The sequence below is a fragment of the Bos javanicus genome, chromosome 6, assembly GCF_032452875.1.
Source record: "Bos javanicus breed banteng chromosome 6, ARS-OSU_banteng_1.0, whole genome shotgun sequence".
NCBI classification, from domain to species: Eukaryota; Metazoa; Chordata; class Mammalia; order Artiodactyla; family Bovidae; genus Bos; species Bos javanicus.
This window is the reverse complement of record NC_083873.1, coordinates 97,270,524-97,298,013: the sequence shown is the minus strand read 5'-3', so window position 1 is coordinate 97,298,013 and position 27,490 is coordinate 97,270,524. Positions and strand designations below refer to the sequence as shown.

At 40.7% G+C, this 27,490-nt stretch overlaps 1 long non-coding RNA gene across 1 annotated transcript in view; it reads left to right on the top strand.

Moving 5' to 3' along the window:
• LOC133249781 (uncharacterized) overlaps window positions 1-27,271 on the top strand; it is a 419,931-nt gene extending 392,660 nt beyond the window's left edge. Inside the window, exon 2 of the long non-coding RNA XR_009737096.1 lies at window positions 21,619-27,271. This is a non-coding gene — a long non-coding RNA (uncharacterized LOC133249781). The remainder of the gene's footprint in view (window positions 1-21,618) is intronic.
• The last annotated feature ends 219 nt before the right edge of the window (window positions 27,272-27,490 follow it).

The following is a 27,490-nucleotide window of genomic DNA, read 5'->3' as shown; positions in this document are numbered from 1 at the left end:
TTGGCTAGGACTTCTAGCAAAATGTTGAAAAAGAGTGGTGAAAAGAAGAATTCTTGCTTCTGATTTTAGGAAAAAAGTACTCAGTCTTTCAACACTGTGTATTATACCTAGGTTTTTCACATATCAGTTGACAGTCTGTTCCTAGTTTGCTGAGCATTTTAAACATGAATGGATTTTGATTTTTGTCAAATGCTTTTTCTGCATTTTGCAAGACAACTGTATTTATCCCTTTTCTGTTACTATTGTGAATTACATTCATTGGTTTTCCAATGTTACACCTTTTATTTCTGGGATGAACTCCGTTTGATCATGACATTTTACTCTTTTTACATATTGTCCAATTTAATTTTGCCTGAGATGCCAATTATTTCGTGAAGTTGGGTGCAGATCACTTAGGATTTCATCCATCATTGATGATGTTCAAAGCAATAGTAAGCTGCAAGGTATAAGGCAGAAGAGATGTTCCTCTAAAACTGAGAGTAAGGGCTTCCCTGATGGTCCAGGGATGAAGAATTGGCCAATGCAGGGGACACAGGTGCGATCCCTGGTCCAGGAAGAGTCCACGTGCCTGATGGCAACGAAGCCCGTGGTTCACAGCTACAGAGCCCGAGTTCTAGAGCCTGCGCGCCAAAGCCACAAGAGAAGCCACTGCACTGAGGAGCCCGTGCACCACTGGAGAGCAGCTCCTGCTCACCACAACCAGAGGAAGCCCGTGTGCAGCAACCAAGACCCAGTAGAACCAGAAATAAATCAGTAAATATTTTTTAAAAATCTCAGGCCACTCTGTTGGCCTGGACTTGCATTCCAAACAAACAAAAGAACTGAAAAAGCCATCAAGGACAGTGGGTCATGTGTTTATTGCCATAGTGTTAACTGACCCAAATCCAAAGCTTTCTGTGTTATAGAGAAGTTTTTAGAAATGTGGGAAGCTTCATGGTGAATATAATCGCATAAGCCTTTTTCTTCCTTATTTTCTTGTGGAAGTTGTCAGTTTATATTCCTGCTCATGAGCTAGAGAAAGCGTCACACATGGACTTCAGTTATTCTACCTGCCTTGAGAGCTGACAAATGCAATAACCTAGATATGTTACCTAGGCTCTACAATCCCATATCAAGGCCTTTCTTCCCAGTAGAATTTAAGTAATGTAAACAACAAAAAAGGGGCATGGGGGAATGGCAATGTGCAGAGCAAAGTCCTTAGGAGTAAATCAGTTCTGAGTGATGACCCAAGGGTTATGCTTCTGGTGCTTTTGAGGATTATTCTGCATTGTGCAATCTGAGGCTGTAACTGTAAAATAATCTTTAAGATTGCCATTAAATTTGTCATAGTGGAATCCTTCTCTGGTAAAAGGTTAAGTTCTCACCAGAGCCTCCAGAGCAAATGTGTCAGGAGCACTTAAAATATATACAATGAAAAAAAGTCTTTTAAAATTACGTTGAACTGTGTGCACCTTTTTTTTGAGATTATTATAGTCTTTTCCCAAGGACCTCCAGATTCTTCTAAACACAGATTCCCCATACTGTGTCTGCTTACACAGAGGGATTGCCATCCCAAATATTAATCCAGAAGGCATCTTGCAGTAAAAAATCAGCATGAACACCTTTCTGTAGGAGGCTCAGGAGTTGTGGTCAGGTTTGAAAACTTCTTGAAAGCAAGATCTGCACACCGCTCAGTGATTGGTACATTGCAGGGCTCAGGAAATGTTTGCTGAGAGAAGGTGTGGACAGGGACTTCCCTGGTGGTCTGGTGACTAAGACTGATTTCCCAGTGCAGGTGGCTTGGGTTCATTCCCTAGTCAGGGAACTAGATCCCACATGCCACAACTAAGAGTTTGCTTGCTGCACCTGAAGATCCTGCATGCTACATTGAGGACTGAAGATCCCACATGGGACCTCTAAGACCCGACACAGCCAAATAAAGTATATTTTTGAAAAAGTATGGACATTTCCGTGAAACAATGTGTTTGCTAATCTGCTCAGAAGTTGTGATGCTGAAAATCTTAAAACTATAGATACAGTTTCTGGATTATAGATTTTTATTGGCTGAGGAATATGAACTCTTTATTTTTTAGAACAATTTATTGATTTTTGGTTGTGCTGGATCTTCATTGTGCCTTTCTCTAGTTACAGCCAGCCAGGGCTAACTCTTCTTGGAGGTGCCGGGGCTGCTCAGTGCAGTTTCTTTTCTGTTGTGGAGCACAGTCTCTAGGCATGTAGGCTTCAGTAGTTGGGGCTCGTGGGCTCTAGAGCGTGGGCTCAATAGTTGTGCTGCATGGGCTTTGCTCTGCAGCGTGTGGGATCTTCCCAGACCAGGGAATGAGCCCATGTCTCCTGCACTGGTAGGTGGATTCTTTACCAAGGGAGATGTGCGGATGAGGGACCCAAATGGGTATAGCCAGAAACAGAGAGGAAATCCCCGCACTGAGTAATAAGCCAAGCGAGCGTTATGATCCAAATGCCAAATCCATCTATAAATAGGAAATCTATTTTTTTTCTGGAATATGCAAGCAAATTAAACATCATCTTTTCTGCACAGCCGGATTTCAGAACAGATGTGTGCGCCGCTGCTCAGGTTTCAGTTTGCAGACCATGGCAACAGGCCAGCTCTATATGTAAGTGGAATAGGAAACCGCCCACATGCCAGAATTCTCTATAGCAACAACATGAGAGTTAGAGATTTGAGGCACGAGGTGTTCTTCTATTCCCCAGTCCTTTCTGGCTACTCACTGACGCTTGAAATACATTTAACAAGGGACAAGGGCTTTGAATCACCAATTGGAGAAACACTTTCTAGTGGTTACTCCCCATGGCTCTCATATCATTTTGGATGTTTTAATCCTGGTCCTTATCATAGTGTACAGACCGGAGTGTGAGTTATATTTCTGTATTCCCAGGATCCAGCACAGTGTCAATCCTCAGATAAGTTGATTATTAAATATTTGTTGAGTGAATGGAAGTTACACTTAGGGTTTTTTTCTTAAGATTTATGTATTTTTGACCATGCTGGGTCTTTGTTGCTGCGGGGGCTATTCTCTAGTTGCGGCAAGTGAGGGTCACTTTTCTCTAGTTGTGATGTGCAGGCTTCTCATTGCGGTGGCTTCTGTTGTTGTGGAGCAAGGGCTCTAGGGTGTGCAGGCTTCAGGTGTTGCCGTTCCTGGCCTCTAGAGCACAGACTCAGTGGTTGAGGCACACAAGCTTAGTTGCCTTGAGACCTGTGGGATCTTCCTGGATGTGGGATCGAACCCGTGTCCCCTGCATTGACAGGCGGATTCCTAACCACTACGCCACACCCTACACTTAGGTTTGTTGTTGTTTTTTAGTAGCTAAGTCGTATCTGACTCTTTGCAACCTCATGGACTATAGCACACCAGGCTTCCCTGTCCCTCACCATCTCCTGAAGTTTGCTCAAACTCATGTCCATTGAGTCAGTGATGCCGTCCAACCATCTCATCCTCTGTCATCCCCTTCTCCTCTTGCCGTCAATCTTTCCTAGCATCAAGTTCTTTTCCAGTGAGTCGGCTCTTAGCATAAATGAATAGTATCAGAACTTTTGCTGATTCTTGGTTTCTAAATGGTCTGGGTGAGGAAGGGACTCCAGGAGAGGAGGAAGGAACCAGAAGGAGGAAGCTGAGAAGACTCAAGCAAACTTTATTTCCTTTACAGTTTTCCTTGCAGCCTACCCCAGCTTGGCTGGCTGAGAATGGGGCTGCCTGGGTGACACAGGAAAAAATTTATACTTTTGTTCTTGTGCAAATTGAAAAGCAATGGGTCCAAGTCATTATGAATGTTTCCTCTGGTGCTCAAAGAACATAGCATGCTGCCTAGAACTATAATCCTAGGACAACAGGGAAGTCCTCTCTTAGACATTGAGTCTTAGCGTTGTACATTTATTCATCTGTGGGCAGATTTTTCTCTTCTGGTTTTAGGGTTTGATGCTAATGGCTGTTCACATCACTAACTTAATTGGCAGTTTCCAGGGAGCCAGTTGTAGGGTAATGCTGTCCCTTGCCTGGCAGGCTGGAATTAGTGACTGACTAGAAATGGTGAACCAGATACATACACCCACACACAAGTGTTATTCAGCCATTAAAAAAAGAGAACTACTATTTACAACATCATGGATGAACCTTGAAGGCAGCATTATGCTCAATGAAATAAGTCAGACATAGAACGATAGAAACTGTATGATCTCACTTATATGTGGAATCTTTTTTTTTTATTTTTTTTGAACCAAGTATTTATTTATTTATTTTATTTAATTTTAAAACTTTACAATATTGTATTGGTTTTGCCAAATATCGAAATGAATCCACCACAGGTATACATGTGTTCCCCATCCTGAACCCTCCTCCCTCCTCCCTCCTCCCTCCCCATACCATCCCTCTGGTCATCCCAGTGCACCAGCCCCAAGCATCCAGCATCGTGCATCGAACCTGGACTGGCGACTCGTTTCATACATGATATTATACATGTTTCAATGCCATTATTCCAAATCTTCCCACCCTCTCCCTCTCCCACAGAGTCCATAAGACTGTTCTATACATCAGTGTCTCTTTTGCTGTCTCGTATACAGGGTTATTGTTACCATCTTTCTAAATTCCATGTATATGCGTTAGTATACTGTATTGGTGTTTTTCTTTCTGGCTTACTTCATTCTGTATAATAGGCTCCAGTTTCATCCACCTCATTAGAACTGATTCAAATGTATTCTTTTTAATGGCTGAGTAATACTCCATTGTGTATATGTACCACTGCTTTCTTATCCATTCATCTGCTGATGGACATCTAGGTTGCTTCCATGTCCTGGCTATTATAAACAGTGCTGCGATGAACATTGGGGTACACATGTCTTTTTCCCTTCTGGTTTCCTCAGTGTGTATGCCCAGCAGTGGGATTGCTGGATCATAAGGCAGTTCTATTTCCAGTTTTTTAAGGAATCTCCACACTGTTCTCCATAGTGGCTGTACTAGTTTGCATTCCCACCAACAGTGTAAGAGGGTTCCCTTTTCTCCACACCCTCTCCAGCATTTATTGCTTGTAGACTTTTGGATTGCAGCCATTCTGACTGGCATATATGTGGAATCTTTAAAAAATAATAAAAATTAGAAAACTTGTAAAGGCGCTCCAATACTTTGGTCACTTGATGCAAAGAACTGACTCTTTGGAAAAGACCTTGATCCTGGGAAAGACTGAAGGCCCAAGAAAAGGGGCAGAAGAGGATGAGATGGTTAAATAGCATCACCAATTCAATGGACATGAATTTGAGCAAACTCCAGGAGTTAGAGGAGGACAGAGAAGCCTGGCATGCTGTAGTCCATGGGATCACAAAGAGTCGGACGCGGCTTAGTGACTGGTTGACAGAAACACCAAAAGGGACTTCTCTGGTGGTCCAGGGGTTAAGACCCCATGCTTCCAATGCAGGGGGTGTGGGTTCTATCTCTGGTTGGGGACGTAAGATCCCACATGCCTTGCGACCAAAAGAATAAAAACTCTTAGAAAAAAAGTGATGAACCCTGAATAGCCAGGAATTCATCCCTCCAGGGAGCAATTGTCAACCAATGGCTGATGGATGTTTTGGGACAAAGTCCCCACTCGGTGCTCTTCAGTGGGATGGCCTGGGAATGTGTGTTTCATATGTTTCCCAGCTTCCCCATGAGATGAGATGCTGGTCACCCCCAGTGGTAGCTCACCCCTTCATTGCCATCCATCTCTGCCCTCTCTTGCTTTCCAGTCACCTACTGGAGGTAGTACTTCCTGTGACCTCCAGACTCGCACTTGAAATGTTGCCAGAGGGTCTGCTTCTGGGAAACCCATGCAAAGACAATAGGTTTTGCTCATTCCAGAGTAGACACAAGGATCTTGCGGTCATCACTTAAGATCTGCTGGATTTGTTGTTTTGGCAAAGTTGGGGAGGAGCGCGAGGTGGAGGGGCAGGGATGAGAATGTATGGATTTCTGTTGACACTTGATTTCCCGGGCACACTGTGGGCTCGGAGCTTCATCAGTGTTGAGAGTTCTCATTTCCTAGTGATTGCCTCACTTGGGAAAATCCCTGCTTCAGTAGAGTCCTTTATGACCAGCCTATTCATCAGTGTTTGCAAGGCTGATGTTGATGGCCTTACTCGGGAGCTCTTCCTCAGAAAAGCCCAGATGAGAAAAGCCATTTAGCTCCCATTTCAATTAGGTCCCAAGACCTCTTTGCCCTCATCCTCGTGTGCTTCATTTTCTTCACGCAGACAGCATTGCACGTGGCAGAGCATCGAGGGGAGGTGTCAGGGCCGCTGCCGCTCTGGTCGGTGTGGTGTGTCACCCTGCCCTGCATAGCTTAGGCAGCACAGGGCGTGATAAGGCAGCCTGTTGGAGTATTATGAACGTGTCAGGATGATGGATTCACTGTAACAATATCACCATTGGCAGCACACATGACACACTTATATCTCAATCTGTCATTTTCCATGGTCATGCATTGTGTGGAATCAAGCTGTTTTTTTTTTCTTTTGGTTTTGAGTGATGCTGATAATAGTGGTGGTGAGAAAAGCAGAAGTAAGATAATGATTTTGGATAGCCTTGTTTGAGTTAACTGTCGTTGCCAGGAGACAAGGGGCTGTGCGGGCTGTGTGTGTGTGAGAGACACACAGAGACAGAGACAAAAAGAGAGACAGAAAGAGAGAGAGGATGTGAAACTGGGAAAGGGTGAAAGGAGATGGAAGCAAGATTATTATGAAAGCATTTAAGTCCTGGGGTAAAGTCTTTGTTAGGTTATTTAGGAAACTCATGCAACATACAAATTTACCTGTACTCCCTTTGCAGGGACTGCTTGCTCCAACAGAAGGTAGAAAATTGGAAGCTTTTATTTGCAGCCCCTAATGGGTTATCAATTTGGAAAATGATCTTTAGCATCTCATGCTTTTCTCCTTTGCTTTCAACTCTGCCATGACTCCCCCTTCCCCACCCACTGCCTCACTACTCACCCTGTGACTGCTCATCACTTCTGGGAACTCTCAGATATAACTCACTGGCAGACTGCTGCTTCTCTGTAGAGGGTAAGCACAATGAAAAGGCACCCCACCCATTGGGAGAAAATATTAGCAAATGATGTGACCCATAAGGGATTAGTCTTCTAAATCTACTAATAGTTCAGGAGGCTTAATGTCATCAAAACAAACAACCTAATAAAAATGGGGAGAAGATCTAAATAAGACATACAGCTTCTCCAAAGAAGACATAGAGATGGCCAAATGACACATGAAAAGATGCTCAGTGTCGCTAATTATTAGAGAAATGCGAATCAAAACTACAATGCAATACCACCTCACACCAGTCAAATGGCCATCATTCAAAAAGTCTACCAATAAATGCTGGAGAGGGTGTGGAGAGAAGGGAACCTTCCTACACTGTTGTTGGAAATATAAATTGGTAGAGTATGGAGGTTCCTTAAAAAACTAAAAATAGAACTACCATATGACCCTCCAACCCCACTTCATTGCAGCACAGTTTACAATAGCCAAGGCAGAAGCAACTTAAATGGATAATTAGAAGCAACCTAAATGGATAAAGAAGATGTGGTACAATACGTACAGTTCAGTTCAGTTCAGTCGCTCAGTTGTGTCTGACTCTGCGACCCCATGAACTGCAGCACGCCAGGCCTCTCTGTCCGCCACCAACTCCCGGAGTTTACCCAAACTCGTGTCCATTGAGTCGGTGATGCCATCCAACCATCTCATCTTCTGTCGTCCCCTTCTCCTCCTGCCCCCAATCACTCCCAGCATCAGAGTATTTTCCAATGAGTCAGCTCTTCCCATCAGGTGGTGAAAGTATTGGAGTTTCAGCTTCAATGTCAGTCTTTCCAGTGAACACCCAGGACTGATCTCCTTTAGGATGGACTGGCTGGATCTCCTTGCAGTCCAAGGGACTCTCAAGAGTCTTCTCCAACACCACAGTTCAAAAGCTTCAATTCTTCTGTTCTCAGCTTTCTTTATAGTCCAACTCTCACATCCATACATGACTACTGGAAGAACCATAGCCTTGACTAGATGTACCTTTGTTGACAAAGTAATGTCTCTGCTTTTGAATATGGTGTCTAGGTTGGTCATAACTTTCCTTCCAAGGAGTAAGCGTCTTTTAATTTCATGGCTGCAATCACCATCTGCAGTGATTTTGGAGCCCAGAAAAATAAAGTCAGCCACTGTTTCCACTGTTTCCCCATCTATTTGCCATGAAATGATGGGACTAGATGCCATGATCTTAGTCTTCTGAATGTTGAGCTTTAAGCCAACTTTTTCACTCTCCTCTTTCACTTTCATCAAGAGGCTCTTTAGTTGTTTTTCACTTTTTGCCATAAGGGTGGTGTCATCTGCATATCTGAGGTTATTGATATTTCTCCCGGCAATCTTGATTCCAGCTTGTGCTTCTTCCAGTCCAGCGTTTCTCATGATGTACTCTGCATAGAAGTTAAATAAGCAGGGTGACAATATACAGCCTTGATGTACTCCTTTTCCTATTTAGAACCAGTCTGTTGTTCCATGTCCAGTTCTAACTGTTGCTTCCTGACCTGCATACAGGTTTCTCAAGACTCAGGTCGGCTGGTCTGGTATTCCCATCTCTTTAAGAATTTTCCACAGTTTATTGTGATCTACACAGTCAAAGGCTTTGGCATAGTCAATGAAGCAGAAGTAGTACAATGGAATATTGCTCAGCCATTAAAAAGAATGAAATAGTTTCATTTGCAGCAACGTGAATGGACCTCGAGATTGTCATGCTGAGTAAAGTTAGCCTGGCAGCCAAGGAGAAATATCATATGCCATCCCTTATATGTGGAATCTAAAAAGACATGATACAAAGCAACTTACTTATGAAACAGAAACAGACCCGCAGACTTAGAGAATGAACTGAGGGTTGTAGGGGGCGTGGAGAATGGGGGGAGGAGGTAGTTATGGAGTTTGGGATAGATATGTACACTCTGCTGTATTTAAAATGGATTACCAACAAGGTCCTATTATATAGCACAAGGAACTCTCAATGTTATGTGGCAGCATGGATGGGAGGGGAGTCTGGGGGAGAATGGATACATGTATGTGTATGGCTGGGTCCCTTTGCTGTTCTGAGATACCTGAAACTATCTCAGTATTGTTAATCAGCTATATGCCAATATAAAATTAAAAGATTTTTTTGTTTTGTTTTTTAAAGGCAAGGTGAGAGTATGCGATCAACTTGTGGACATCCTTCTTATTGGTTGGCGGCAAGGTAACAAGGTGGTATTTCGGGAATTTCAGTTATCAGTTTTTTGAATCCAATCCATCTGGCGTGTATGTGCTAGTGGTCAGTATGCAGTTCTACCTGGTGGTGGTTTTAGTATCTGCAAAACAGCTCAAGGATCTGGTTTAGGACATTATCTATTGCCCTTGAGGAGGAACTAAATCTCCTTGACTTTGTTTTATGGCTAAATTATTATTCTTTTGTCTTTCTTGAGTATTTTCCTTTGTTCCTGCATTTTCTCACCACTCTGATTCAATTTGCTCTTTGGAACTCCAGAGAAGACTAGGAGGCTAATGCTCTTCTGAAAACAAGAGGCAGGCAGGGGACATGTTGGGGTCTGTTCCCGGGAAGGACCATACAGTCCTTCTTGGTTTCAATACCACCTTTGAAGACTGTGCTTCCCTATAGTTTGTTAGTATCACCTTTGTTTATATGTGTGTGTATTAAAACTTTTGCCAAATTTTATTTAAGATAGTTCATACTGTTTCCCTGTGACCTGCATCATTTATTTAGCTACTTTCATATTGCTAGACATTTAGTTCATTTCCATGTTTTCTCACTAGAAATGTTACCAAAATGAACATCTTTGTGCATAAAGTTTTTTTTCCCCCATCTTTAGGACGATTGCTGGAGAGTATATTCTCAGAATTGGAGTATAATTAATAACTTGATTTTCAAAAAAATCTTACATTGTCACCAGGAATATATAAAGACTACATTTAACCAGGTCTTCATCAGCACTGGGTATTCTCATCTTTGCTTTTTTTAATTATTAAAAAATTTTACTTATTTATTTTAGTTTACTTTTTATTATTTTATTTTATTATTGGAGTATAATTGATTCCTTTCACTTTTATTTACTTTTTTTTCACTTATTCTTTTTTTTAAATTTAATTTAATTTTTAAACTTTACATAATTGTATTAGTTTTGCCAAATATCAGAATGAATCCGCCACATAGCTCATCCTACTTAATAATTCTGCCTCTAGCTGGTCCTTAAAAGACCCAGCTTTCTAAAGACACTGAGAAGTATTCCTAAACATTGAGGAAGGAATGGGTAGCAATAATTGTTTGCATGGGGATGGCACCTGAAGGAGGGAGAGAGGAGAGGGACTTAAAGAAATTAAACCCAACGTGGCTTTTTTAACTTGGTGTCAGGAATGAGAGGATATTTCTGTTGGTTTCACTAACCGTACCTTCATTTCTTTGTTATATCCTGATTCCATATGCAGATTTTAGAATATAGTTGCTTTTTGACAGATTATTTAAATCCCAGTGAGGTGGAACAGTATTCAGATTGTTTATAATGACTATCGTCAGTGGCAAATTAGTTTAGCCTGTCTCAGTTGATTCTCTTTGACAGCTTCATGTTTATTTCACCCCATGGAGGCTGAAAAAGAAAACACATATAAAGAAGAACTTGTTTTATTGTTATTTAATTATATGAATAATAATATGATATGAATAATATGAATAATAATATGAAGAATGTGTTTAGGACCCTGTCCTAGCCACAGAATGAAATTGGACCTGAAACACCATAATGCTTTGATATCCTATTTTTTCTCACATTGCATTTTTTTAAATTGAATTCTATCAAGTTCATATTTTTCTAGAAATGGAAACTTAGGAAATAGACCACTCATGGTAATTGCAAACCATCCGTTGCTTGGCTTTTGGAATATGTTGAATGGGATACCACATCTTCTAGCCATGAGCTTAATAAAGGATGCTCTTTTACCTATTATTGCAGTTACAAAGTTAAGAACATATTATATCTCCAGAATTTATTCATCTCCCATAATTGGAGCTTTGTACCCTTTGACCAACATCTCCCTTCCCCTCTCTGTTTCACCCCTGAAATTACCACTCTACTCTCTGCTTCTGTGAGGTTGAAAATTTTAGATTCCACGTAACAATGAGATCCATGCAGTCAATATTTGTCTGAGTCGCCTTATTTCATTTACCATAGTATCTTCCAGATTCATACACATTTGTTACAAATGCCAGGATTTCCTTCTTTTTAAGGGCTGAATAGCATTGCACTGTGATATGTACACTGTATTTTCTTCATCCGCTCATCCATGACAGATATTTAGGTTGTTTCCTTCTCTTGGTTCTTATTGTGAATAATGCTGCAATGGACATGGGAGTGTAGATATCTCGTTTGATATAGTCATTTTATTTCTTTCAGGTATGTATCCAGAAGTGGGATTGCAGAGGGCAGCTTAATTTTTAAGTTTCTGAAGAAACTCCATACTGTTTTCTGTAGAGGCTGCACCAATTTACATTCCCACCAACAGTGTGCAATGGGTCCCTTTTCTCCACCTCCTCACCAACACTTTTTATCTCTTGTCTTTTGGAAAATAGCCATCCTAACAGGTGAGAGGTGTTGTCTCATGGGAACGACATGGTGAGTACAGCTAACAATATTGTGTTGTGTACTTGAAGTTCGCTAAGAAGATACTGAGTATTCTCACTTATAAAGACAGAAAGAGAAAGACAGGAAGAAAGAAAGAAAGATGGTAATTCAGTGAGGCAACGGATATGTTAATTAGATTGATTGTGGTGGTCATTTCACAATGTATACAGTGTTTTGATACCAAAACAGCAAGTTGTACACCTTAAATATAATCAATGATAACTGATAAAGTTCTTATATTTCAATGATAACTGATAAAACTGAAAAAAATGTTAGATTAACAATAATTTTTAATGTACCTATGCGTTTCCTTCTTGATAGTCTACTTGAGTCTATTTCATCCCTTCTGGGCTGTGTCTGTAATTAGTGCAGGGTACTGTTGGTATTGAACTTCCCTGGTGGCTCAGCAGTAAAGAATCTGCCTGCTAAGTAGGAGACACAGGTTCGATTCCTGGGTCAGGAAGATCCCCTGAATGGCAACCCATTCCAGTACTCTTGTCTGGGAAATCCCATGGACAGAGGAGCCTGGCTACAGCCCATGGGGTCTCAAAGAGTTGGACATGACTGAGTAACTAAGCACAGCACAGCACAGAACACAATACAGAGAAATCTATTCATAGAAAGGCTGTATAATTTTCTTCCAAAAATCTGCTTCCACCAAGGGAACGGGGGGTATATCCACCTGGGGACAGACATTCACCAACATTAGAAATCAGTCATTCACCAGACCTATGTGCAAAAGAGGAAGTAGTGTTATGAGCTTAGGAAAAAGGGCTGCCTAGTTGGATTGTCTGGGTTTGTAACTTGGTGTTACTACATACCAGCTGTATGATCTTAACCAAGCTTCTTAATCTCTGTGTTCCTTGGTTTCCTCATCTCTAAAATGAAGTTGTAAAGATACTGTGTTAACATGTGTAGATTGATTGACACATGTAAATACTTGGTGCATGTTGGCTGTTATTAGTTTGCATCTGCAACCCTGAGTGAAGTCCAGAGGCAATGAACACAGTGAGTCTCAGAGAGACTTCTTGGGCCTCATCCTATTCTGCAAATAGGATGCTAGCATCACAAGTCTCTGGGAGCAGCCTCTGAGATGAGACGGGTAAGTGAGCTGCTGTTGTTAGGGACTGTTTTCAAAATCATCACCTGGGAAGGGAACGAAGCGGAGGTTGGGCAGAGGTAGTTTTTGTTGTCCTGATTAGACTTTGATCCCTCCCCCCTCCCCCAGTTAGCAAGAAAACCCCGTGAGGGCCGTGCCTTTGTTTGGTTTTACTCATGGAGATATTACCTGGATTCAGCACAGCAGCTGGAAGAAATTTCTACAGCACCTGCAGCCGTTCTCAGTCCTGGACTCAGCGTTGCCCTCCAGATTGTTCGGTGAAGTCTCAGATGCTAACAACATATTCTGATGACAATTGCAGTTTTTCTGACCCTCTCACTCCTTTACTTTCACTCAGTTCAAAAGTAGCACAGTAAATGAAGGATTTATATGTCTTTTTTTTTTTTTTATAGCAACCTTTCAGTTCAGTTCAGTTGCTCAGTCCTGTCCAACTCTTTGCGACCGCATAGACTGTAGCACACCAGGCTTCCCTGTCCATCACCAGCTTGTGAAGCTTGCTCAAACTCATGTCTATTGAGCTGGTGATGCCATCCAATCATCTCATCCTCTGTCATCCCCTTCTCCTCCTGCCCTCAATCCCTCCCAGCATCAGAGTCTTTTCCAACGAGTCAACTCTTCGCATGAGGTGGCCAAAGTCCTGGAGTTTCAGCTTTAGCATCATTCCTTCCAAAGAAATTCCAGGGCTGATCTCCTTTAGGATGGACTGGTTGGATCTCCTTGCAGTCCAAGGGACTCTCAAGAGTCTTCTCCAACACCACAGTTCAAAAGCAACAATACTTCTGTGCTCAGCTTTCTTTATAGTCCAACTTTCACATCTGTACATGATTACTGAAAAAACCATAGCCTTGACTAGACAGACCTTTTTTGACAAAGTAATGTCTCTGCTTTTGAATATGCTATCTAGGTTGGTCATAACTTTGCTTCCAAGGAGCAAGCGTCTTTTAATTTCATGGCTGCAGTCACCATCTGCAGTGATTTTGGAGCCCCCAAAAATAAAGTCTCTCACTGTTTCCACTGTTTCCCCATCTATTTCCCATGAAGTGATGGGACCGGAGTTGGACCATAAAGAAAGCTGAGTGCCAAAGAATTGATGCTGGGAAAGATTGAAGGCGGGAGGAGAAGGGGCCGACAGAGGATGAGATGGTTGGATGGCATCACCGACTCAATGGACACCAGTTTGAGTAATCTCCAGGAATTTGTGATGGACAGGGAGGCCTGCCATGCTGCAGTCCACGGGGTTGCAAAGAGTCGAACACGACTGAGCAACTGAACTGAACTGAATTGGATGTAATGTATATGTGCTTAGTTGCTCAGTTGTGTCTGACTCTTTGTGACCCCATGAATTGTAGCCTGCCAGGCTCCTCTGTCCATGGGATTCTCCAGGCAAGAATCCTGTAGTAGGTTGCCATTTCCTTCTCCAGAGGATCTTTCTGACCCATGGATTGAACCTGAGTCTCTTCTGTCTCCTACTTGGGCAGACAGATTCTTACCACTGAGCCACCTAATACAATACTGTGCATTTCTTTTCCTTTCCTTCACTCCCTCCCTTCCTTCTTCCTTCCTTACATCTCCCTCCTCTTATTCCCCCTTCTTACCCTTCCTCCTCTTCCTCCTTTCCCTCTCTCCCTTCCCCATTTTTTTGCCTTTGCTGCCTACAAGCCCAGAAACAGATCTTTCACCTGAATATGACAGCTCTGTCAATCACCCATTTATTTCATTGAGTGCGTATTTATTTTCATGACTACCAGAGCCCAGGTACCAGCATTACAAAGATGAGTCAGATGCAGCGCTTGCCCTTTAGGAATGCTAATAGAAGAAACAGACATGTGAGTACATATGCTATAATAAAACCAAGTGTAGGAGTTCAGTTGGAATGTAGCAGAAAGGCTGACTAATTCTGTGGAGATATATAGGTAAGCTATCACAGAGGGTTTGTGTCTGGAAGGATGGGTACAGTTTTTTCAAGTAGATGACGAGGGCAAGGCAGTCCAAATAGAGGGAATGGTAAGAACATTATTAGCATCAAGGACTAGGAGCAGATTCTCCAGCCTTCAGATAGGATAGCTTGCAACAGCTCAGGTCTGGAGTGCTATATGGGGAGGGGCAGATCTGAGAGGGGAAAGTTGCGCAACCAAATCATCAGGGCTCCACTAACTTTGCCGAGGAGTTCCGACATCATACTGTGGCGATAGCAAAACCTTTGAAAGGTTAGAGTAGGTGAATGCGTGCTAAGTCACTTCAGTCGTGTCCGACTCTTTGTGACTGACCATATGGATTGTAGCTTTCCAGGCTTCTCTGTCCATGGGATTCTCCAGGCAAGAATATTGGAGTAGGTTGCTATTTCCTCCTCTAGGGGATCTTGCTGACCCAGGATCTCTCTTTACATCTTTTGCATTGGCAGGCAGAGTCTTTACCACTAGGGCCATCTGGGAAGCAAGCCCTAATAAATAACATGATATAATTTTCTCTTATACATATAGTACAACCTGGAGGAGGGCATGGCAACCCACTGCAGTATTCCTGACCTGGAGAATCCCATGGACAGAGGAACGTGGTGGACTGCTGTCCATAGGGTCACAAAGAGTCAGACACAACTGAAGCGACTTAGCACTCACACATATAATACAAACGAATCAGAGAGGTCTCAGACCACAGGCTTTCATTATTATTTAGGCAAGAAATGATGCCCAAAACAAGGTGTGATTGTGGGCTTGGAGATGAGGCTGTAGATGAATGTATTTAATCAGGTGAAACTGATCAGAGTTTTGGGTGACTGGAGCCAGGCTGCCTAGGTTTGAGTCTTGGTTCTCCCTCTTAGTAGCTGTGCAGGCCCAAGACACTTCTTAAGCTTGGTGCTTTCCTCATCATATGCTATGGTAAAGCATATGGTTAATGTATGGTTAATACATTAATAAACAAGCCTAGAGCAGTATTGACTGCTCTAAGGGAATTATATTGGGTGAGGCAAGGGTGAAAACAGGATGACATCAGATTTTGGCTGGGATGATAAGATAAATGGTCATCCTATTAATTTAGGGGGAAAAAAAAAACCCAGAAGGAATAGCATGTGGAGGTGGGGGAACTTGAGATTAGTTTTGGCTTTGTGCATTCCAGAGGACATCAGTTGCACACTGTGAACTGACCTAAGCCAATTCGTTTTTGCATTAACTCTTAGGTTCTTTTTGGTTGAGGATAGTAGGAACTCAAAAACTACAGTGACTGAGGGTCAGCTATTTTTCTATAGAGTGATATCAGGTTATGTTGGTGGCAAGTCTTAGATCAATTTCTGCCATACACTTGGGTTTTTTAAGAATGTGTCAGCAAGCAAGCACAAAATAAGTCATATAAACTGTTGTGTAAGGTTGATGGTGTCTTAGGGCACTGTCCTATTAACTGTCACAATGATATTTTTATAAAAGGTTCACCTGGACTTCGCTGTTGTTCCAGTGGTTTGGAGTCCATCTGACAATGCAGGGGACACAGACTCAATCCCTGGCCTGGGAAGATTCCACATGCTGAGGGACACCCAAGCCTGAGAGCTGCTGCTACTGGGCCTGAGTGCCTAAGAGCCTGTGCTCTGTAACAAGAGAAAGCCCGATTGCAGCAACAAGGACCCAGCACTGCCGAAAGTAAATAAATTAAAAAAAATAAATGGTTCACCTGTAGCAGGTATATGGGGCCAGTGGAGTCCTCAGCCCCAGTGGTGGACTAAATAGAGGACTTATTTAAGTATCAAAATCTCAAGCAGTGGCCATAAAGATTCAGACTACGGGCTCTACTGTCTTCTCATTCTCTATTCTTACGAGGGAGGAGAGTGTCTCAAAAGTATTTTATTCAGTAAATATCAATGACTACCACTAATTTTTCCATTAAGAGCTCATTTTGAATATCCTCTGGGCTATTCATTTACCAGTGAAAACTTGTTTTTAAACACTTATTATGCTAATTATCAGGCCTCCGGTGTTGATCAAAGATAAAGATAATAGAAGCACAGTAACAGTGGCAGCTGGAGCTGGAATTCCTGATTGGAGCACATACTGACCAACCCCTGACTTCCCTGGTGGCTCAGATGATAAAGAATATACCTGCAATGCATGAGACCCAGGTTCGATCCCTGGGTTGGAAAGATCCCCTGAAGAAGGGAATGGCTACCCATTTGAGTATTCTTGCCTGGAGAATCCCATGAACAGAGGAGCCTGGTGGCTACAGCCCATCGGGTCACAAAGAGTCAGACACAACTGAGCAACTGACACTTTGACTTTGACTACCCCTGGGATATAGATTCCTGGTTAGATTAACTGGTAACCCCTAAGATGCAGCTTAAACTTACTAATACAAATATACATAGAATACTGTCTATGTTGAAGCACTTTAAAGACGAATATATCACAGTCAAGTCCAACAGAAAATAGGATTATGTAAGACTGGGGCTCAGGGATACATCTAAATTGAAACATTTTTGGCAGTCTTATGGTTTGTCATATTTATTTCTATTTTAAATATAATACTGTTTTCCTTTTTTTATGAGCTTTTTCTTATGTATATTTATTCTTTCCTGCCCAGTTTAAATACTTTTTAACTTTGGAGGGTATAAATCTCAATAAAAAAGACTTTCCCCCTACCATATCACTTGCTTTAAATTTCTGCTAAGAACTATTTCTTCTGCAACCAGCTTTTTGTTTTTTTGAGCATATTGTGTTGCATTATTGTTTATTGGTTTTATTATTAATGTGATTTCAGACAAAATCATCTTAAGGAACTCTTTTAGAATAAATATAACTTTTTTGCATTTCTTTTTAAAAAAGTATAGTTGATCTACAATGTTGTCTTAATTTCTACTGAATAGCAGAGTGATTCAGTTATATACACATTTTTAAAAACTTTTTATTTTATATTGGAGAATATAAACAATTATATTAACGATGAACAATGTCATGATAGTTTCAGGTGACCATCAAAGGGACCCAGCCATACGTGTACATGTATCCATTCTCCCCCGAACTCCTCTCCCATCCAGGCTGCCACATCACGTTGAGCAGAGTTCCCTATGCTGGACAGTGGGACCTTGTTGGTTATCCATTTTAAATATATTCTGCAACTAACTTTTAAAACTATGTACAAGATATTTATTGTCTCTGCAATTTTTGTCACTTTACTTAAAGTAAAATTTTAGGTCAACTTCAGACTTGGATACATACACACACTTTCATTGTTGTTGCAAACCATGTTTATTCTGCTCCTGTTAGAAATACCTCACAATAATGAGAGTGATGTACTTTGCCAAGCAGCTGAGAAAAACAAGGTTTTAACTTTTCATATTTTCAGGCAAGGACATAAACTTAATTTTTTTTTTTTTTTTACTGATTCCTTTACATAAATTACTCTCTCCTCAACTGCTAGCCCTCAATTTAAATGTCACCACTATCTCCGTGGTGATGATATTTTTGTATTATATACTGAAAGGAGCAATAAATATTTTGATTTAGTGGTATTTTAGGGATATTTTCTTTTGTAGACTTGAAAAAAAATTGTTATTTAAAATAACAAGCATATAGAAAAGTGAACAGATTTTAAGCGTAGAGCCCAAGGAATTATCACAAAGTGAGCACACCCATATTCCCCACCCAGGTCAAAAAATAGACTATAACCAGCACTTCCAAGGCTCATCTTAGCTTCCCATCTTGCTGCAAGCATTTGTGTATAAGTTTTTTTGTGTGAACATATGCTTTCCTTTCCCTCTGGTAAATGCCTAGGAGTAGAATGTCTGAGTTATATCTTAGGTACGTGTTTAAACTTCAAGAAAATGAGAAAATGTTTCACGAAGTGCTTGTACCATTTTACATTCTCAGCAGCAATGGGTGAGAGTTCTAGGTGCTCTACATTTTCTCCAACACTTTTATTGGGTTCTTGGATCCAGTTTCAATGTAGGGTTTCCCCCACACCACCAAGAAATTGCCACACTCCAGCTGGATGTCCTACACTTCAACTTAATTCTGATACCATTTTCCTATATGTATATAGAAATAGCATAGATTTCACAGGTTTAAGGCTCAGTCTTACTGCCCCCCGCCCCCACTTCAGATGCCAGTGGAAAGCCCAGTTTGTTACTTGTGCTTCTGAGCTACCAGCTATAGATTGGGAGTTCCAATGACTCTCTCCCTGGGTTCAATTAACTTGTTAGCTTTTACATGGAACATTTAGATACTTATGTTTAATGTATTACTAATTACTGAAATGTTGTTTTAATTGCTAAGTTGTGTCCGACTCTTTTGCAACCCCAGGGACTGTAGCCTGCCATGCTCCTCTGTCCAGGTAAGAATACTGGAGTGGGTTGCCATTTCCTTCTCCAGGGAATCTTCCCGACCAGGGGATCGAACTTGAGTCTCCTGCTTGGCAGGTGAATTCTTTACCACTGAGCCACTTGGGAAACCCAATTACTGAAATAGTTGGTGATAAACCTATGATCTTCCTACTTGTTTTCAACTTCTTATTGCCTTCTTTTGAGTTAAAATCTTTTGATTATTCATTTTTCTCTATTAGTAAGTTGATTATCAAATATTTTACTACGCTTCTAATGTTTACTCTTGATCACAGATAACAGTCTGTCCTTGACTTATTAAACTTTAATATAAAGAAGTACTTTCACCTTTTCCAGGAAAATTCAAGAACTTTTCAAGAAAATTCAAGAATACTTTAGTTTTGTTTATACTCATCCTGACCTATTATTGCTGTGTATTTTATTTAATTCTATCTGTATTTTAAGTCCGGCAAGATATTAGTGTTATTGTTTTGTACAAACAGTATTTGTTTATTTTCTACTTTTTTCTCTGTTTATTCCTTTATTTCTTAAATTTTTTATATTCTACCTGGGATGATTACTATTATTTTTTTGCCTATAGGATACCTTCCTTAAAAAAAATATTTTTATTTGGAGGATAATTGCTTTACAATGTTGTGTTGGTTTCTGCCATACAGCAAATGAATCAGCCATAGGTATACGTATGTCCCCTCCCTCTTGAACCTCCCTACCACCTCCCACCCCATCCCACCACTCTAGGTTGTCGCAGAGTACTAGGTTTGAGCTGCCTGCATGTAGGACACGTTTTGATATTTCCTTTTGTATGGGTCTAAAAGTGGCTTTCTTGTTTGCCTGAAAATATTCTTATTTTACTAGCATTCTTTTTTTTTTTTCCTGCACATAGTGTGGCTTGCAAGATCTTGTTTCCCTAACCAGAGATTGAACCTTGGCCCTTGGCAGTGAAAACCTGCCAAGGGTCTTATAAGCATTCTTAAAAGACATTGTCACTGGGCATAGTTTGGCAGATTTTTTTTTTCCCCTTTCAAAGCACTTATACATTTCCTCTTGAAGACATTTTGCATTATTTTTTGGCCTCCGTTGTTTCTCTTGAAAAGTGATATTTTCTTTTTTGAAGGCAATATTTATTTTGGAAGAGCTGCTTTCAACATTTTTCTCTTTCTCTTTCAGCAGTTTTACTATGGTTTGCTTAAGTGTATTTTACTTTGCATTTATCTTACTTGAGGTTTATAGGGCATTTCAGAGCTTTGGCTTGATATCCTTCACCAGCTTGGGAAACCTTCTCAGCCATTAACTCTCCATTTCTTCTGTCTTTTTCCTTTTATGTTTTAATTGTCCTTTTACTATATCCACTCTATGTCTTACCCATTTTTATACTGTCAGTCCTCTTGTTTCTTTTTCATTCAGTTTGGACAGTTTTTAACTTACCTTGCAATTCGCTAATTGTCCTTTTGACTGTGTTTTGAGTGCTGTTTGACACATATAGGAAATCTTTAATTTCAATTATTTTATTTAAAAAATTTATAATTCTCCTTTGGTTCACATTTATAATTTCTGGTTCCAAGTTGAAAATCTTGCCTTTATTATCCTTGAGCATACTAAGCATAGTTATATCAAATTTTGTGTCTGTTAACTTCATATAAAAAAAAATCTCCAGTAAGCCTGTATTTGACTGTTATTGTTTATTTTTGTCTTCATATTGTCTTATCGTCTCATGTTCCTTACTATTTTGATCAAATGCCAATGATTTTGAGGAACTAGAGAATATTTGTAGCTTTAGATGTTATCTTCCTCCCAGGGAAATTTTATAATTGTGTGCAGAGTACATCATGTGAAATGCCGGCCTGGGTGAAGCACAAGCTGGAATCAAGATTGCCGGGAGAAATATCAATAACCTCAGATATACAGTTGAAACCACCCGTATGGCAGAAAGCAAAGAGGAACTAAAGAGCCTCTTGAATAAAAGTGAAAGGAGAGTGAAAAGCTAAAACTCAGTGTTCAAAAAATGAAGATCATGGCATCTGGTCCCATCACTTCATGACAAATAAATGGAGAAACAATGGATACAGTGACAGATGTTATTTTCTTGGGCTCCAAAATCACTGCAGATGGTGACTGCAGCCATGAAAATTAAAACATGCTTGCTCCTTGGAAGAAAAGCTATGACCAACCTAGACAGCATATTAAATATCAGAGACATTACTTTGCTGACAAAGGTCTGTATAGTCTAAGCCATGGTTTTTCCACTAGTCATGTATGGATGTGAGAGTTGAACCATAAGGAAAACTGAGCATGGAAGAATTGATGCTTTTGAACTATGGTGTTGGAGAAGACTCTCGAGAGTCCCTTGGACTGCCAGGAGATCAAACCAGTCAATCCTAAAGGAAATCAATCCTGACTATTCATTGGAAGAACTGATGCTTAAGCTCCAATCCTTTGGCCACCTGATGTGAAGAACTGACTCATTGGAAAAGACCCTGATTGACCCTCATTGGAAAGATTGAAGGCCGGACAAGGGGATGATGGAGAATAAGATGGTTGCATAGCATCACTGACTCAATGGACATGGATTTGAGCAAACTCCTGGAGATAGTAGAGGAAAGAGGAGCCTGGTGTGCTGCAGTCCATGGGGCTGCAAAAATTTGGACACAACTAGTGATTAAATAACAACAGGCCAGATACACTAGTAATCCCAGGCCTTCACAACTAATCAGTATTTGAAATGACAGAAAGTTGAGTTTCAACTTCTTTGGGCACTAATCTGTGTTAATTTTAACCTTAGGTCCTCAAGGATCTCAACCCTATGCCTTGGGAGATGGCGGCAGGGCGGGTCCTGGATTTATTAGCTGCTATCCGGTTCCCAGTAAGCCCTGAATTCCAGGTTTTGTCTCCTAGCCCTGTGAGTCTGTTAAAAACTCATCACTTTCTCAGCCTCTCAGCCACTTCTGCTGGAACACTGGCACAGTTTTATGGTATAAAAATGATTCCAAATTTCAGACTCACTTTTTGAATGTCCTTATTCTTCTGGACCTTGGTTATGACATTTGTCACAGCTTTATTGTCTCTCTGTGCCTTCAAATGTTTAAAAAGTATTTGTTCAACTTTTCAAGTCATTCTCAGCAATAGGTTTGGTCTAAATTACCTACTTTTCATTAATGAAACCAAAACCTTCATTAATGAAACCAAAATAGGCTTTTAATACCCAAAGGACTGTATTTTTGCTACTCTAGAATTTCTGGAGGAAACTCAAGTAAATGTTTTAAATTGATGATATTATTAATTTAAATTTGCTTGAATCTGAATAAAAAGATGTACCTCTCTATAAAATAATACATTTTCATGATTGAACTATATATATCATCTTTTTTTTGGAACCATGTAACATGGAGAGAGGAGCCTGGCAGGCTACAGTCCATGGGGTCACAAAGAGTTAGACAGGACTGAGTGACTAACACTTTTCACTTTCAATCATTTTAAAAAGCATCTTTCCCAAAAGTGTGTCTTTATTTATAATTAGTATGTGTGTGTGCTCAGCTGTGTCCAACTCTTTGCTACCCCATGGACTGTAGCCCGCCAGGGATTTTCCTGGCAAGAATACTGGAGCAAGTTGCCATTTCCTACTCCAGGGGCTCTTCCCAATCCAGAGATGGAACCTGTGTCTCTTGTGTCTCCTGCATTGGCAGGTGGCTTCTTCACCACTGCGCCACTGGAAAAGCCCATTATTAGTAACAATATATTAAAAAAAAATTTTTTTTAATTGGAGGATAATTGCTTTACAATGTTGTGTGTGTTTCTGCTACAACAATGTGAATCGGTCATAAGTATACCTACATCCCCTCACTCAGCCGTCCCTCCCACCTGCCACCACATCCCCTCTAGATTGTTACAGAGCACCAGGTGGAGCTCCCCGTGTTATACAGCAAGCCCACTAGCCTTCTGTTTTACCTGTGGCGATGTGTATGTTTCAGCACTACTCTCTCCTTTTGTCCCACCCTCTTCTCTCGCTGTGTCCACAAGTCTGTTCTTCGTGTCTGCGTCTCTATTCCTGCCCTGAACATACGTTTATCAGTACCATTTTTCTAGATTCCATACGTATGCATTGCTATACACACACAATCTCTTAATGTTCTAGTTCTCTTTCAAATTCATCCTAAACATAGGGAAAATAACCTGGACTACCTTTCTTTACTTCCTTTAACACATATGAAATAGGATGTTAAACGAAACAGGGCTTATGAACTGAGTGAGCTGTGATCTGGGAACTATGTTTTGTAAATTTAAATCTTAAATTCTCTGGGTATTTTCATCTCATTTGGAAATTAACTCTAGCTTCTCTTACATGGGGACAGATGCATTAGAGTTTGGTTTTTATACACATTCGAGTCAGAATATTAGAGAGGGAAAAGCATTCCCCTCAAAGTGGGAGTGTTGGTAACAAGATGGAATTGGAGAAACTCTTTTGCAAGAGACAGATGAAACTAAAGAGGAAATAAACATGTTTCTTACATATCTACCACTCCTCACTCAGAATTTTCCTTCAAAGATGCTTTATGCTTCAACATTATAAAGGTTTGCCATTTCATGCAATTTCTCTCATTTAATAGACAGAGCTCACTGTGGATCATAAGATCACTACTTACCATTATCTATATGATTTTATGATATCATCATCCTTATTAGTTGTATTATCCTAGCTACACATTGTACTACGTGTACCACGAGATCAAGGGAAATTGAGCTGATTAATATTCTTCTTGCTTCTATGACCCTAGAACACTCAGGGTTTGATTCTTTTTTCAACTGGGGAAACAGTGAAATTTATGTAGAATGCATCAATTCTCCAGAGATGTATGAGCAAGCAGAAGTTAATTCTTTTTTTTTCACATAACTAGACTGACAAATGACTGGGTAAAAGACAGGGAAATAAAATGAAATTTTCCAAGTGGACTCCAGTGGAAGAATTTTAATGTCACAGTGTATCACAATATGGATAGATCAACTGTAATATTTGGACAAACATTGTTAGAAAGCAAACAAAATGATTTCTTATTTTATGGGGCAGAAAATGCTCTCAGTACTTTTTTATTTAGTCATATCTGTGGTCTCTTTTGTAGGAAGTGTTTCTCTATCTAGTGATATGTGTATATGCATGCAGACTTACATATTATTTCTGATTACACTGGTTACTTATGGCTTTTCATATGTGGGTGTTTACTATTTTGTAGCTTATATATGCACATTATATTGAATATTCCTTTAGTGTTGATGAGAAAATAAATCATTGGTATGAGAAAACGCTAGCATTACAAGGTATTCATCTGGAATTATTCAACCTTTCACAAGCAAATGAGAAAGATTATAGGATTAGAGCAAATCCCGGATTCCCTTTCCTCTGTGCCCATCTGTATTCATTACAGTTGAAAGACAGACAAATGAAACTATTGGTAGCTCAGTCTTTAAAGCTTTATTACAATTTAAAAGCATTAAAATAGAGAGAAAATGGAAAAATCTTATCAAAGGCTGGAAATGATCATCATGCTGAATAGTTGAATTTTCCGGCTTAATGACAATGAAAAATGAAGAGAGGTGTTGTAAAGATATGACTTCATTATTGGTATCACTCAGTATTCTCAATTCCAAAGAATTGGGCATAGAGCTTTTAAAAGCCTCTGTCAGAATATAGAACTGACAATTGGGCACATCACTGGAGGAAATGAAGTGGGTCAGTGATTTTCAAGGCTTTGTAAACTGCCTTGGACAAGCCCACAGTCTTGGCTAAAACTCATACCCGAATCCAAGACTCCTGTGGACTGTTGCTCTGGTTATTGTTTCGCTTCTTAGACCCCAGGAATGCGGACTGAGAAAAGGGAAGAGCTGGAGAGCACAAAGCTGCCACGTGAAATGCAGAGGATGTGGTTTGTTTTCTCCCAGTTCTTCTCCCCCTTTCCAAAGCACCCCTCTGTTTTAAAACTTTATTTTTAGTTGGATAATTGCTTTACAATGTTGTGTTAGTTTCTGCTATACAGCACCGTGAAACAGCGATAAGTATACAGATCTCCCTTATCTCTTGAGCCTCCCTTCCCCACCATCCCACCCTCTAGGTTGTCAGAGCACTGGTTTGAGCTCCCTGTTTACATAGCAATTTCCCACTGGCTATCTTTTATCCAAGTGAAAACTTTCATGCATTGGTGAAGGAAATGGCGACCCACTCCAGTGTTCTTGCCTGGAGAATCCCAGGGACAGTGGAGCCTGGTGGGCTGCCGTCTATGGGGTCGCACAGAGTCGGACACGACTGAAGTGACGCAGCAGCAGCAACATGTATATGTTTCAATGCTACTCTCTCAATTTGTCTCACTTTCTCCTTCCCTTGCTGTGTCCACAAATCCATTCTCTGTGTCTGCACCTCTGCTCCTGCCCTGCAAACAGTTTCAGCAGTACCATTTTTCTAGATTCCATATATATATATGTGGGGCTTCCTAGGTGGTGCTAGTGGTAAAGAAACTGCCTGCCAATTCAGGATACATCAGAAATGTGGGTTCAATCCCTGGAGGAGGGCGCAGCAACCCATTCTGGTATTCTTGCCTAGAGAATCCCATGGACAGAGGAGCCTGACGGTCTACGGTCCATAGGGTTGCAGAGAGTCAGACACAACTGAAGTGACAGTGTGAGCACATACACACACACACACACACACACACACACACACACGTATTAATATACAATGTTTGTTTTTCTCTTTCTGACTTAAACTTCACTCTGTATAATAGCCTTTAGGTTCATCCACCTCACTAGAACTGTCTCAAATTTATTCCTTTTTATGACTGAATAATATTCCATTGTATATATGTACCACAACTTTTTTATTATTCATCTGTTGATGGATGTCTAGGTTGCTTCCCTGTCCTGGCTACTGTAAATAGAGTAGCCATGTATTGTAAATGGAGGTACACATGTCCTTTTCGATTATGGTTTTCTCAGGGTGTATGCCTAGTAGCAAAGCACCCCTCTTTAAATCCAGGAATCTAACCTTCACCAACACAGCTTAAGGACTGCAAGGGAAACTGAGCCCATCCTCAGTTCCAGGGGCTTTCTGATTGGTTTAAGGGTAGTTCTCAGTGTCACAGCTATTGATTCTGGAATAAATGTGTCACAATAAGGTCCCCAGATACCTGCTGGGGACCTCTGGTAGAGTGTTCTTTTTGGCTTTGAGGGAGAGCCACCAGGCACCAGGATGCCTTCTCTTCCTCCGGACATATTTATGATGTTAATCTTAAAACTACTTTGGCCAATGTGAAGTAGACACGTGGAGAGAGGAGAAAGAGAATCGAAGAGAAATGAGCCACAGCTCTGATCAAATCATATCTGATCACTGCTTTTAAGAACTGTGGATCAGTCAATTTCCTTAATTAATCATACAAATTTAAGTGGGCTGTTCTTTGCAGCCAAGATAATCTCTACTGATAGAGAAAGGAGGTCTACTTCAGACCCGAATGGTTCCTAATCTAGAAGACCACCCTGAGGATGTATTTTGGGGATCTCAAGGCCAATTAGATCTCGTGGGAGAGTCACAGAGACATCCCTGCTCTGTATCTGCTTTTCAGTTTTTTGGACCTTTTGTGATCATGCTCTTCAAAGTTCTCTGGTTTGTAAGCCTGGAGCTTTCTTTTAAAGACTATCCCTGCTGGAATGAATCCTCTAGATGCAGTTTGGTCCAGATCCCCACTCTTGAGTCCAGAAGTGCCTGCCACGGTCACCTTCAGTCTGTGGAAAACAAATCACAGGATTCTTCTCTCTGGTCATCCATCATCTCCAACTCGATGTCTAATGAGAAGACCTTTCCGTGGGAGGATATGCATTCTCATTCAGACTCACTGCTGGCGTTTCTAATTTCCCACGCAGTTTTGCTTTTTACAATCATTTTGGTCTAAGTGCAGCATCGTTTTTGGGAAAGCCTATTGTATTGAGCTCTTATTAGCTTAAAGTGGAAGCCATTGTGATACAGACAATTTGGCAATGCAAAGGCTTTGGACAGGTGTGATAACAAAACTGCACCCTAGATGATCTCTAACTAAGCCCAGTAAGAATAGATTGGTTGCATTCCAAGGGTAAGATGCCTATTGTGGAGCTAGCATATAGAAATAAACGTCTATAGTGAGAAACCTGTGGTGTGCATGGTGTATAATATTGTGAGCTTGCAATCATATGGGCAAGTTTTGTACTTCCATTTAAATAGAACTAAGTCAAGACCATTGGTTTTCATACTTGGTTGAGAGTTGAGGTGGGGTGAGGGGTAGAACATTTAGAAGTCATGGTACTTAAGATACAACACCATGAAGCAACACTTTATTTAATAGCATACTAAGTATTAGGCAGATTTT